This window comes from Chrysemys picta, chromosome 13, assembly GCF_011386835.1.
Source record: "Chrysemys picta bellii isolate R12L10 chromosome 13, ASM1138683v2, whole genome shotgun sequence".
NCBI classification, from domain to species: Eukaryota; Metazoa; Chordata; order Testudines; family Emydidae; genus Chrysemys; species Chrysemys picta.
In genome coordinates this window covers 43,579,948-43,594,039 of record NC_088803.1, presented here as the reverse complement: position 1 = coordinate 43,594,039, position 14,092 = coordinate 43,579,948, and positions in this window count along the sequence as shown.

Below are 14,092 nucleotides of genomic sequence, written 5' to 3'. Positions count from 1 at the left end.
TTCTCTACATTAGTGCTCCCACTGTTGCTTGCACAAGTGGCGTTGCTACCATACTAGAGCAGTGATGGGACAACTCCCCAAATCCTACCCTAAAATAGCCTCCTTTCCCTTTTCCGCCTCGTGGATAGGTAAGATTCTCAGATTCTCACACAAGATTTTTTCCCTTTGAAAAATGTCTGTACAGAAAGAGAAGGAAGGGAGATTACTAAAATGAAGACTGGCTTGATTTTTTTTTCATCTTAATTGTTTTTCCCTCTTTCATTTTGTTTGCTTTAATACTAATAATACCTAACGCTTGCATTTTTTCTCTGTAGATCTCAAAGTGCTTTACAAAGTATCATTATCACAGTTTTATAGATGAGGAAACTGAGGTACAGAGTGAGCTGAAATGACTTTTGAGTGGCTGGGAATAGAATCTAAATGTTCTGATTTTTTTCAGTCTATTGTTCTATCCACTAGGTCACATGGCCTCCCTATAGTACAATAAGCAAAAACAATAAGCAAGTGTCCGGCAACTAAACCTCAGACCCAAATTACTGCTAAATGGCAGTTAAAAAGGTAATGACTGGAGTAATTTTAATGATAATATTGTGCAGATCCTATCCAATGTGTTATCTGCATTGTACAGATGGGGAAGATGAGACAAAGAAGATCAAAGTAATCTCTGGTTTAATTCCTTTCACTTCAGATGAAGGGATGAGTTTGGCCCACAAGGTTGACTGGTCCAAGTCACAAAAATGAATGGCTGTGATGGGATTAAAATTAAAATGCAGAATTACCTGGCTAGCAATCCTGTGCTCAGTCCACTAGAGCACATTGCCCCTTAATTGATACCTAGCAGAGGATAGCGTAAATTGTGTGTACTGCCAGATGATCACCCCACGAGATTAGAAATAGAAACCCGTAAGTGTTGCAGGCCATCATGATTGAGTTCCATTATCAGAATTGTGTATGGAAACATACAAGGCCTACCAGCGTTATGCCAGTGCTATTCGCTGCTTTCAGGGCCACCAATTAAAATTGAAATAACATTTATAACTAAAGGTCAACCCTTAAAATAATATAAAGGCATTACAGTAAAGTGTGCTAAAGAGCATGGCTCAGATTGCTGTATTATAATGTCTGATAAGGAAAATGTCAAGAGAGCTTAATATCTTAGTAGTTTAGAAAAGTTCATAAATAAGATACAGATTTTCATTAATCATAAGAGCTTTCTAAAGTAGGTAGAGTTCAGAAGGTGTCATTCACTTAGATACCTGTGTTTAGAGAACCATTCTGCTGACCATCGCACTGAAGACAAGCTGCTTCTATTTGATTAATGACAGGCTCCCGGATGGATAGCATTTAAATGACTATTGTTATCAGGGTATAGAGCTCCAACAGTGTCCTCCACTTGCTCAGGTCAACATCTAGTTTTCTGTGTTTTTTGTCTGAGAAATCAAATCAATGTTTGAAACCACTTTACATTAATAAAGTATGCTTTCAAACAAATATCATTCCCTGCTGTTTTGTTTTGTTTTTAACAGCCCACTATTGTTTGAGGTTAGTCACTGAAACAGTTGGTCTCTAGCGTTACGGAAGTGCAACCATTATAAAATGGCAAAGAATTTTCTAGCAGTTTTGGTTCAATCTGTTTTCATTCTTAACTAACATTTGACAGTTAACAGAATTTAATTTCTTTCTTCTTTTGTTAGTTGACTGTTTTCATTACATCTAAATTATTTTTCTATTTTTAGCTTTGTGTTTTTTTTCCAGATTCCATCCATTATTAGTCTTACTTCAGTCCTGTTCACATAGCAACACTGGCTGGTAAGGGTAAGAATGCAAAGAGAGAGTGACAGAGCTGCATGCTTTGATAAGGAAGTGCCCTGCCTTTATTAATACCAACTAATCAAATGGTAGGTAGCAGTTAAATGGCGATTATAATTAACCCTTCTAACTGCCATCCTTTATCTGAGAAAATTGTGTATTTAGAGAGCAAAAATGTCCTCCCTTTCTGGCAGAAGTGATTTTGTTTTGTTGTAACAACTAATCAGCAACTTTTCATTGTGGAACTAAAGTTATAAAATATATATATATTTACAGTAGTTATTTCTTGCCATATTACTTCGCATGCTCTGTCTTTCAATTGATACGTTGCTATCATTGGTCACAGCAGTCTGTACATTACTCAGTTTAAATGGGCCAAATCCTGTAAGGCCTCCTCCAATAAAACTTCCACAGAAAACCAGTGGGTGTTGTGCCTTATCCAGAATTGCATGATTGGGTCCTATGAGCCCAATTATGTCCCATCTTGCATTGGGGCAAATTCAGAGTAAATCCACTTCTTTCAATGAGCTTACTCCAGTTATACACTGATTTTTTCAGAAGTGCTGAGCACCCACAAATCCCATTAGCGCCAGTGGAAGCTGCAGGTTTTCAATATTCATAAAGGGGTTTTGCTAATGTTGTTTTGAGATCTCCTAAAAGAGATGCAGCTGTTTTCACTCGGTACTAGATTGAGTGTAAAGATGCCTGCCATCCCAAGTTTGTCAGAAGAACAGTACAGCAGTGAACTGCTGTTTGTTCAGTGCCTTGCCATACCGTCTGGCAGATGTAAGCTAACTACAGGAGGTCATATAGGCAGGCAGGCTGTCCTAATACTTCTTTCCTTCTCAGAAGCAGATGAATGAGTAGAAACAAAGCATTGCTTTCACGATGTGGTGATGAAGGATGACAGTTTGTAGGAGATGAGTCAAAGGTTATTGATGAGAAGATCCATCCAGATAATTGCTATAATTATACCCTAAGGATGCAGTGTCCATCAAAAAGAGTTATGCAATAATTCTATTTATAAATACATACTTGACAGTGAACTTCTATTCTGGGCCTTAAATCAGGCAGGTTCCTCCTTTACATCTAAAGGGAGAAACTTTCATTTTAACTTCTTATTAATCCAATTGTGCTGCTTCTGTTGGCATGTGAAAAGGAAATGTTCTTGATCTGAAACAAAAAAAGCAATTGTGATTTTTTTTTAGACAAGTTACTAATAAACAAAAATACCACTTTTTGTTAAATCCTTATATGTATAAGTTGGTTGCTTTGAATCCACAACCAAGTCAATAAATAGCATGAGCAAGATAAGTGCAAAATGTCATTAATTGAGAAGGTGCACCTTGCTTGGAGACCGCTTGGCTCATCTTTCTGGAGCGTGCCCAGTGGTGGGTCTGCAATGTAATGGAAAGAGCAGCCCAGGGACAAGAACTCTACCTGGAACATTGGGGACTGGATATATCGTAGTCAGGGCACTCCCAAAGTCCCTATTGCAATAACACCTGTTCAATCAGCCCCTTACTATACCACATAGAATCTCATGCTGCTGCAGCATCTATGAGGTGTGAATCAAGGAAGGTGCTGGAGAACCAGAACAAGAGACAGGTGCAAATGCACCAAATTCCCAATCTCAACCTAGCAATAGCTACTGTTAAATGTACAGTTGGTGTTAGGCAACATTTTCAAAACTAGAAGCCTAAAGTTAGGTATCTAAGTCCATATTTAGGCACCTGAATGTATGGAGAAGGGGCAGAGACCGTTTAATTTCCTATACATTGAGTAACAGATTTTTAAAGGTACTCAGGTACTTTAAGATGTAGATATAATCATAAAATGTAGGACTGGAAGGGACCTTGTTAGGTAATCTAGTCCAGTCCCCTGCACTGAGGTATGATTAAGTATTATCTAGATAGGCACCTAATGGGAATTTCAGAGCACCTAGGTGCCTCTCTCCCATTGATTTCATTGGGAAGTCAATAGGAGTTAGGGGCCTAGTAGCATTTTCAAAGCATCTATCTGCATTTTGGGCATGTAAGTACCTTTAAATATCTGGCCCTTAGTCTTAATGTGGTTAACACCTATGGGCCAGATTGATCTCAGTAATGCCAGTATAAATCAATACCAAAGCAATGGATTTACACCAGTGTAGCAGCCTAGCCCTTTGATTTCTAACACTGAAAGGCCCTTTTTTGGATCCCATGACACAGAAACCGTACATTCCCTGAAATCATTAAACACATTAATCATAGATAATATTTTTTCAAAATTCAGACTTTTATGAAAATACTAGAAGTCCATCTAGTTATCAGGAAAGAATCAGTACAAGTTGAAATGATTCATAGTTTCCTACAGCTTTAACTAGCCAGATGCCATTCTTCAATAGTTAGAGACTGGATTGGGAACTTCTTGTTTATAAAGTAATTAGAGGACTTAAGGAAAATGTATCTTTATCTTTAATGCTTAATAAATAATCTTTTTTTTTAAAGAGTAACTTACAAGTATCTGACAGTAGCAAGACTGTGTAACATACCCTGCCAGTCAAATGCAACTGGGATTTTTGAAGAAGGAATGAGTTTGAAAAATGCATGTAATTTGGATAATGAAACTGTTTAATCCCATGAGGCCATGTGCTCCCTTCTGCGGTATGACAGAGGCAATAGGATATGTGCAACTACCAAATGTATCCAGGAAGGGGAGGGGATGTGGCATGTTCTCCCTCAGCCCATTGGTGGCTTCCTGTGTGTATGTGGCTCCTTGGGATTTTCAGAGGTGTCTCTAGCTAGAAAGTGAGTGGGCACCTTGGGCAGAACACTGCATTCGTTAATGTATTTGACTACACTTGTCCATCACCCTCCAGCACCTTTGGAGGTATAATACTTTACTATAGTATCATTGCTTTGGTGATGCACCTTTTTCCCCTTCCCAGCATTTTTGTAAGAAAAATAATTGAGCCAGTTCCTTTATTACTGTTTAAAAAATAAATTTTTGTATAGTGTATTGATTATTGCCATATTTTGCTCCTTTTGATGCAGGCTTCCTAGAGAAAGCCACAGCTGTCGCTTGCTGCTTTATGTCTAGCCCATAGAGAAAACAACAGGATAATATAATCTCATGCTACTTTGGAGTGTTACAAAACATCAGGTCCGGTGCTTCTTAATAAGTAGGATTACAACCCACAAGCTCTGTGGATACATTTGTGAGTGCAGCTAAAGCTAACACTATAACACCATTACTTGTCAATTCCAGCTCTCAAAGACTTCAAGTTTAATTGCGTGAAGAATGAAAAAGCCCTCTTAATCTAAACAGAGTGCATTCACTAAGCAAGAGTTAAAATGGCATGAACTGATTGACCCACAGAAATCATGTCTTGCTTCACACACAAACAATAATTTACATTCTAAAGATGTATACATCACAAAATGCTTCCACTTTTAAGTAACCAGCTATTTAACAACAAGAGATTCATTTACACCAGGGCACCCAAAACAGTAGGAAGTAAAATGATTTGTTTCCAAGAAGATAGTGTCTATACTGTAGCAACCCAACATAAAGAAGCAGAAACAGCTTGCCCACACTTTAGCAAGGAAGGAAGCTGTGTTCAAATATGTCCTTGTTATATTAACAGACTTTTTATATCTGAAGAAACGGACATTGCATTTTTCAGACTACATATCCTACATAATGGTTTTCTATGGTTACCATAGGTTGCCAAAATTAAGAGGTGCTAGGGTTACCTGGCACTGCATTAAACAAAGGCTTGTTCCTCTCTGATGCACTCTGGGGATTGTTGGCATGTCCAGGCATGTTCCTCTCTTACAACAATTACACAAAGGCTTTGAGAGAACTATTTTCTGGAAGCCATTTGGCCTTTTTCTTAATCCTCCTATATTTTTCTCTTCCTATGTCTTTCTGATCAGATTCCAAGAAATTGTGATGGGAAGGAAGAATGTTTTTCCTTTAAGTAGATGCCGGTGTAGGCATTACAGTACAGTAATAAATCTTTGCTCTTAGATGGGGGTTAGCCTGCAGCCAGTAGTCCCGTTGACTCCAGTGAGACTTCAGTGGGAGTACGCCTGTGAGTAAAGACTGCTGGATCAAGTTCACAGTGGTTCATGTCTTAATAGTACCATGCAAACACTCACTAATTGAATTCTCACAGTACTCCTCTGAGGAAAGTAAATATTATTACACCCACTGAAAAACTGAGACACCAGCCTCTCCATAGTCTAGCATTGTACAATGAGTTGTCTATAAGGTGTTTTTTACTTTCTCTCTACAATATAAAAACCCAATAGATTTCCCACTGACCTCCATGGGTCATTCAGATTATAATCCTCTTTTTAACACTGGTTCAATAATAACACTTCCTGCACCAAATACCTGCTACCTGACCTTATTCAGGTTCAGATAATATTGAGCCAAACAGCACAACAGTTAATATATAGAATCAGCCAACCTGTGTAGGAGCGACATTTGATGTATACCCATAAATATTTTTGAATTGTTCAGCACTTGTTTCGTTACGAGAGGAAAGTTGTAGTGCAAATTTCAGGACCAGCAAAGGATTGCTGTGTTTGCAGAAATAAGCCCTTGTGCACTGATCCCACATTTCCAAACTGGCTTGAAGTCAGGGGTCTCTTTTAGCAGGATCTGGGTAAGCAGTTGTGACTCTTTGGCCTACCCTGGTGTCTAGTGGACGGCAGCAGCCTCTAACTTCATTGTTTTCAAGGCAATCTCTGACAACAAGCAGCACAAAGAAAAACGCCACAAGTAAAAGCTCATCAAAACTCAAGTTTACAAGCTTGTGACAGCTGCCCAGGGATGGCAGATGTCAGTGAGGCAAGAAAAAAATTCCTCTGTTGACTGGGAAGTAGGTCCGACTGCCGCGGGCGGAGGGGGGACTTGGTCTGCCCCCACCAGTCAGGGCAGCCTTTTGGTGAGTATTGAGATATGATACATGCTGACAGGCACTGACCCAACTTTGTTCACCCCTCACTTCCTCTTGTGGGCTTGCTGCCTGCCGTGAAGCCCAATTGGGCTGGATCAAATTGGGAGAGAACATCAGGATTTTGGTTCTGGACCCAAAAGGACTATCTATCACCCAATAGCCGTGAAGTCTTTTGGCCCCAACATTCCCTCTCTGAACTCCTCAGCACGCACTTGCGCGTCCCACAAAACATTTGGGTCTCAATGTTCCAGTTGCCCAAACACACCCCACAACTTCAACAGAACTTTCTGGCCCCAAAATTCAGTTTGATGGCTCCCAACCCCCTCAGCAACTGCCACAGGATATTCAGGGTCCCATCATCTCACCTAACAGCTCCAATCCCCTTACCTCCCCCCCACGCAATTCCCATGGAACTTTCAGCTCCAGGCGTTCCCAAAACACCCCTCTCAAACACCTGTGTGCACACAGAGATATGCACCTGTTGAGCCCACAGACACCCACCTTTATGCAAACAAGCCATGGTCTGATCACACAAATAGTTTAATTGTGTGTGTAAACGTTAGTGAAGCACATACTTACCCGATTTGTGTACAAATGTGAGACTGTAGTGTCAGCAGATGTGCACACAATTTTGTGGGTCACCCATTGCAAGACACTTTCAAAAATGTGGCCCTCCCTGTAATTTTGCACTCTAAACTCAGAGGGGTGTTAAAAGGATTAAAATGGAGCTGCACACACATAGTCTGCTCACTTTACTGTCTTAAGAAACATTAATTATAGAGAGTCCCAAAGATGTAGTGCAGCTAAAGTGGCTGAGTAGTATTTAAAGCTGAGACACTTAAATAACCAGTTTGATTTGAGCTCTAATAAATTACTGTGTTTTGATGGTAAAAATTCAGTAAGAGTGTGACAGTCAGATGGGGGGTTGGCAGCAAAAGTTTTAAAAATAGTCTTAAATTACAGGAAATTACAGCAAGAAGCTCCTTTGAGTTCTGTTTTTCCAATGCATTATATGCCTGGGTAGCTAGACAGGCTGCTGGTAAGCTTTTGACCTTTTGTGTATGGAATAAAATATGCAGGTGCAATATTGTGAATGCAAGGATGGGAACCAGTAACGTTCCGCTGGGAGATTGTGTAATGAGTGTTTCGGAGGGTTTATCAAAGGTGTTCCTCATCAGCATCTAAAAGCTTACATAAAGCCAGCTAAAAATTAGAACTGCTACTGCCAGCTTGTAGGCAATATGTATATCACAGAGATGTTGTAACATTCAAAAATGGTAGGTCAGTTGGTGCTCATTTTAAAAAATGATCTTTTCCCAGATGCTGGTCTCCTTTACACTGGTGTGAATCTGGAGTGACTGTTAAAGTCAATGGAGCTACTCCAGAATGACATTGGTGTAACTAAGAACCAGATCTCAGTTACACTGGAAAAACGTGTGAGATCAGAATCAGGCCCTATTTTCACTAAAACTAAATTTCTGTAAAATAAAAATAGAACAAATCTAGCTAAGGTACTAATAAGGTTCCTATTACCATTGGATTTGATTGCCTCACAATCTTTAATGTATTTATCATCACAACACCCCCGTGAAATACAGCAATGCTATTCTCTCCAGTTTATTGATGGGGACCTAAGTGACTTGCCCAACGTAACATACAAAGTCTGTGGTGGAGCAGGGACACGCACCCAGGTCCCCCAAACCAGGCCCAGGCTCCAATCACTAGGCCATCCCTACCTCAGTGAACAGGGAAATATAGTGAGGAAAATACTTGATTGTAAGGTTTCATTCTTTAAGGATCTAATAATCTAATGCCCACTGAAGTCAATGACTTTAGTGGATTGTGGATCAGGACTTTACATAGCATGAACTATACTAATTAAGAGAGCCTGTATGATCATGTGGAACTGCTGCAGAAGATATTTATTGCTATAACTGGGATGACCACACAACTCATGAGTAAAGTTAGTTAAAAAACAGGGAAATAATTTCAATTTTTTTTTTTCAAAATTCCAAAGTTCTTTCCATTTTGCGGTTTGAAATGGACCCTTTTCCATTTTTAACAAATTTTTTCATGATTTTTAAACAGTATTTTAAAACAACATTTTAACAACATTGTTTTTGAAATTACCAAAATTCCTCATTTACTGAAAATCTGATTTTCTTAGGCTATGCCTACACTATGCAGCCTGTGCTGATATAGCTATGTCATCATAGCCCCTAGTGTACATGCAGCATATGCTGACAAAAGGAGTTTTTCCGCTGGTGTAGGGACATTGTCTCCCCTAAGGGTGTTATCCAGGCCGGCAAAAGCACTCTTCTAAAGCTTCAGAGATTTGGTTGGATAAGATCCCAAAGTTTTACCAAATGTTTCACCAAATAGAAACAATTATACAGCTGTAGAATATGCAAAAACAGGGTAGAACTCTGCTAAAACAAGTTTGTGCTCCCTGCTTCTGCTCAGTCTGGAAATGCTGTGAGAACAGATTTCTCATGGGATTTTTGTCACTGGGAACAAAGAAGCATAGAGGCATAAAAAATAATGTGATAAGAAAAGTTATCCAAGCCTTTCCTTTCCTTGCCCTCATTAAAGATTCACTTAAGGTTCTTTTCAAGTGTACCCAAAGGTTTGTGTCAGTTCTTATTTTATATCCAAACTAAATTGCCAAACCCTAATTCTAACCAGCTGCTCCTCTTTCTTTATGTGAAATCTTTCTCTTTTCCCCCACATTTTGACCAAGACAATTTTTCAGTAGATTAACTATTCCTGATTACTGCTTGCCATCAAACTTATACTGCAGCATGTATTCTGCAGCTGAATTTATTTTAATCTCAATTTCAAAGAAGTTGGTTTAACTTCAAATGATTTACCTCTCACAGAAAAAGGCCATTCACAAATGAAGTTTTCCTATACAAAGAATGAGTTTTGGGCTGTAAATAAGTGACTTACACAACAGTAGAAGGCTAGCCATTCATATAATAGGCAATAAAACCCGCATTCATTAAATGGCAGTTTCTAAAATTCATTGCTGATGCCTATCAATAAATGAGATGACTTCAACAAGTTCATTTGCACAGTTTAGGAGTAATGAAATCCTTACATTGGTAGATTCAAGACCGCATGGCTCCACTACTGCATAGGACTTCAACAAAATGAGCATGAAAGATGTATTTTAAAGTAACCTGTTTTAAAGGTGACCTGGAAAGGATTTTTAAAACAGTTGATATAGATATAGATGATATAGATATAGACATGTCTGTTTTAGTACAGTTTGTAGTAATGAAGAACCCATGTTAAGTTATCTAATCAAACTACTAAAATAATCTTGTGATGTCTTTTGTTAAGTCAGTTTGAAAGATACTGTATCTGTAGCATCTGTTCTACACAAGAGATTTGAGACTAGATAAAGTAATAGTTCGCTTACGTGACTGTGTTCATGAAAGGACGTATGAATTGTGTAAGATATACACGCTATAGATTGTTGGTCACCCTGAGCTGACAGGCAGTGGAATCTGGTTGGGTCGGGAACCTAAATACAGCAAGCGGAATTTTCTGAGAAACCTAGAGCTTTGTGCAGAGCTCTTGCTCTGCTTTGGGTTTCCCAACCAGAGAGTCCGTTGGATTGGCCTGGAAGCGGGTCGGGGAAGTGGTGGTAGCAGAAGAGGATTTTGCAGGACCAGATTTGAGCAATGAAGAACCAGATTTTGCTGGACAGGATCATAAAGCCGCTGAGCTGACTTCACCAGGACTGGCCACAGGCAGCAGCTGACTTGATGGAGTTGATCTCATGGAATCAGACCAGGTAACTGCAGGTCAGAGCTGGACCTGGTGGGGCAGGCTCTTCAGCAGAAAATTGGATTTTCAGCCCAGGGGCTTGCTGATGAGCCACTTCCTCTCACCAGAGGGGAAGCAGTGGTGCATTATGGGAGATATAGTCTAACCAGGGAGCTTGGGGAGAATGAAAGCATGAAGGACTTGAACATCAACTCCCATGAGGTGCCTTGGCCACATTCCCATATTAAAATGTTTCATTTTTTTTCATCGAAAGGTCTACAATTTTTGTGCTTGTGGGAGGGCCTGTTTTCCAACCAGCTCCACCCACTTTTCTACCACTGAATCTATTTGGATTTGTGATTGAGTGTTTAGATGGGTGAGGATTGTCTTGTGAATAAGTGTTTTGAGCCTCAATAAGCCAGGCAATTAACAGCTGGGGCTGTGGGGTAGGCTAGAACCCTTATATGGGTTTTGCTCATTTTTATTTTTGTGCAACTCTTTGGTTGACATGTTTTCCCCTAGTTAAAGGTATTTGTAGTTTTGAATTCCCAAGGACTCACGTGTGCTTGTGAGTGGGAAAGAAACACCTGTGAAGGTGACCAGGTGATTTACATTTTAAGTTCCTAAAATCTGGGAGTGGATAATGTTTTAGGTGGGGAGGTTTATTCATATTAGGAAGGGTCCCCTCGACATCTTATTGATGTAGGCCCTGGTCACTGCCACTACCATCTGGCAAAAGGGTTATAGAAATATCAGGTATGTCAGGAATGGTCTTCACTGGTTTTGTTTGAGTCCCAGAAACATGCATGGTGAGTTCTTACACCATAACAGATGGGACCAGAGTGCTGAGTCCCCCCCCCCCCAAAAAAAAGACAGCCTTCAAAGACATCCTTTCTCTCACTTGTTGTTTAGGCATCGGAGTTAAATACATATGAGACAAAATAAGTTTCCATTGTTTCAGTTGTTCAGCTTTGAGTTTTGTGATATCATTATTTCACTCTTTCTTCAGTTGCCACAAAGTCTTTCAAGCTAGACAACGCCTGAATTTCCATTGCAAAAAATAAGCAGACATCTCTACTCTCAGGCTTTTTTTTTAATTCACGAACATTTTTCAGATCATTATGCATCAGAAAGAAGCAAGAAGTGTCAAAAATCTTTTTATTTTCCTCTTTGCAGCTCAACTTTACGATCAATTTTTAACTTCCATATTCCTACTGAAGTAGGTGATATTTTAAAAAAATATTTCAATGTCAAATACTTGTAAACTTAAGCAATGCACATGGAGAAATCCATAATGCAAGATTTCTGTGCTGAAATCAGTTCTAGCTACTAGCTGGTGGTGGCACCATTACTCCAGAGGAAGCTAATCTCAAATCTCTTATGTAGAAGAGATGCTACAGATACAGTATCTTTCAAACTGACTTATCCAAAGGCATCACAAGATTATTTTAGTAGTTTGATTAGATAACTTAACACATGTACTTCATTACCGCAAGCTGTACTAAAACAGATTCTTGCCACTGATTTCTGAGTGCGAAAACCAGCAGGGCTGCTGAACTGGTATGGGAGGTAAAAGAGTCATGCACAGACAGACTTGGGCCCTGATGCTGGGACTTCCACCTGAGATTTACACTAGTGTAAGTGTAACCAAGATCTGTTGGGAACTGAGAATTGGTGGCCTGAGAATCTGGCTAGCTGGGCAAGAAGGGACTCACTGTATTAGATTTTTCAGAAACATTCAAATACTATGGGGTAGATTCAGACCATGATCTGTGCCAGTGGGACTCACTAAGAGCCCATAGAACAAAAATGGCAGCATTCTAGCATGGCAGTGGCCCATGGAAAGATGCACCTGTTCAGTGGTTCTCTTCAGCAGCCTCTGCTGGTGGAGCTTCCAGATTCCCTGGCCATACATTAAAGCTGCTTCTCTCATGTGGAAACCCCCAGGGAAGGTAGAACTGAAAATGCCATTATCTCCCTTTGCCTGGGATGGGTCCTTGGAGCACTGAGAGGTGTATTGAAATCGGTCTGCGTAACAACAGTGGATCTGGCCCGGTGCATATTAAAATCAAAGCCACTATAAAATAATCAGTTTTTATGTCAGCTATCAGTCCTTGGTGGTTGAAGATTTAAAAAAAATGTTTTAATAGAGAACATAATTTATGATGAAACAGGGAATGAAACTGCTTGCTGGTGCCACCTAAAGCCTGCAGTCCTTTACACAATCATATCCTGTTCTCTTTCTACATCAGTAATATTCTCCATTAGGTTTTTTTTCTCCCCCTCTGCTTTTAAACCCTGGAAAAATTAGTAACATTAATTCTAAACTCTGTCTCCCTTTATTCTGCTGATTATTAGCGTTTCATTTTCTGCTTTTCTCATTGCATGTGGATAAGAACATGACCATAATCCTACATCCCCTGGTTTAGTTTTCACAAAGGCTCTGGTTTGTGGTGTGATCAGTTGATAAGCTTCCTCATAGCTCTTTGTTTACTACATAATTACTCTACCAATGTGCACAGGATTCTGTCTGTGGAGCAAGCACACGCATTCATTTTCCATCAGCTGCTATGATAGAGAGAGCCTCATTCTGTTCTCATTCATACCCATCTAAATCAGGAGTAATTTCCTTGAAGTCAGTAGGGTTATACTGGTGGGGGGAAAAGGGTATGAGTGAAAACTCAATTCAATATTTTGTTTCATATATTGGGGAGAGAGAGAGTGTGTAGAGAGAGAAAGTGCAAGCAGTTTTTAAAAAGTATGATGAACACTTTTCAGACTGTTTGGATATATCTTATCATTTTATATACATGGTCATATTTAAGATCTGTATCAAATCAAGCATACATGCTACAACTCCTTCCTGATCAGAACATGGGCTGGAAGAGCAAGCAAGATGCTTATGTGGGATTTGGGGAAATCTACCAAAAGCAGGCAGGGTAGCACAAGCACTGTCCCTCTCCTAGCCTCCACAAAGTTGATTTAAGGTTATTAAATAGACCTTTGGCCTATGAGACTTATGACATCTGGGTCAATTTTTCCATCGAGAGAGGTGGCTTCCAAACTTTCAGGCGAGTGCTCAAAAATCCTCCCAAGAGCTCCACTGGAAAGACCCTCCATACATATCCATCTTTCAGATGAGATATAAAATGTGGTCCTGGCCACTTGTGATCTAAAAACTCCATAGCATGTTGAGATCCCATAACCCTGATATTCTGTCTAGTTCCATCTCCTGCATTTGGTACCATCCTAATTCCTCATGTCATTTTCTAGATTTGTCTCACAGTTGTAGGTAGGTTTTACTCAAGGGCAACTCGAGGGAGGGCCACAAAGGGTTAGGGTTAAGGTCAAGTGACCCTCCCCAGGGTCAAGTGCCCCCAGCAGCTGGCCCAGGCGGGGAGAGAAAGGGGTGGGGCCAGAGCCTTTCCTCTTCCAGCCACGCTGCCTGGGACGCTGCCCAGTGTAGTGCAGCAGCTGTCCCCCATCCAGGCCCGATATACATGGGGGATGGGTTGCTGAGTTTGGATTCTTTAGTGAGTGGGAGAGCCATGCTAGTGG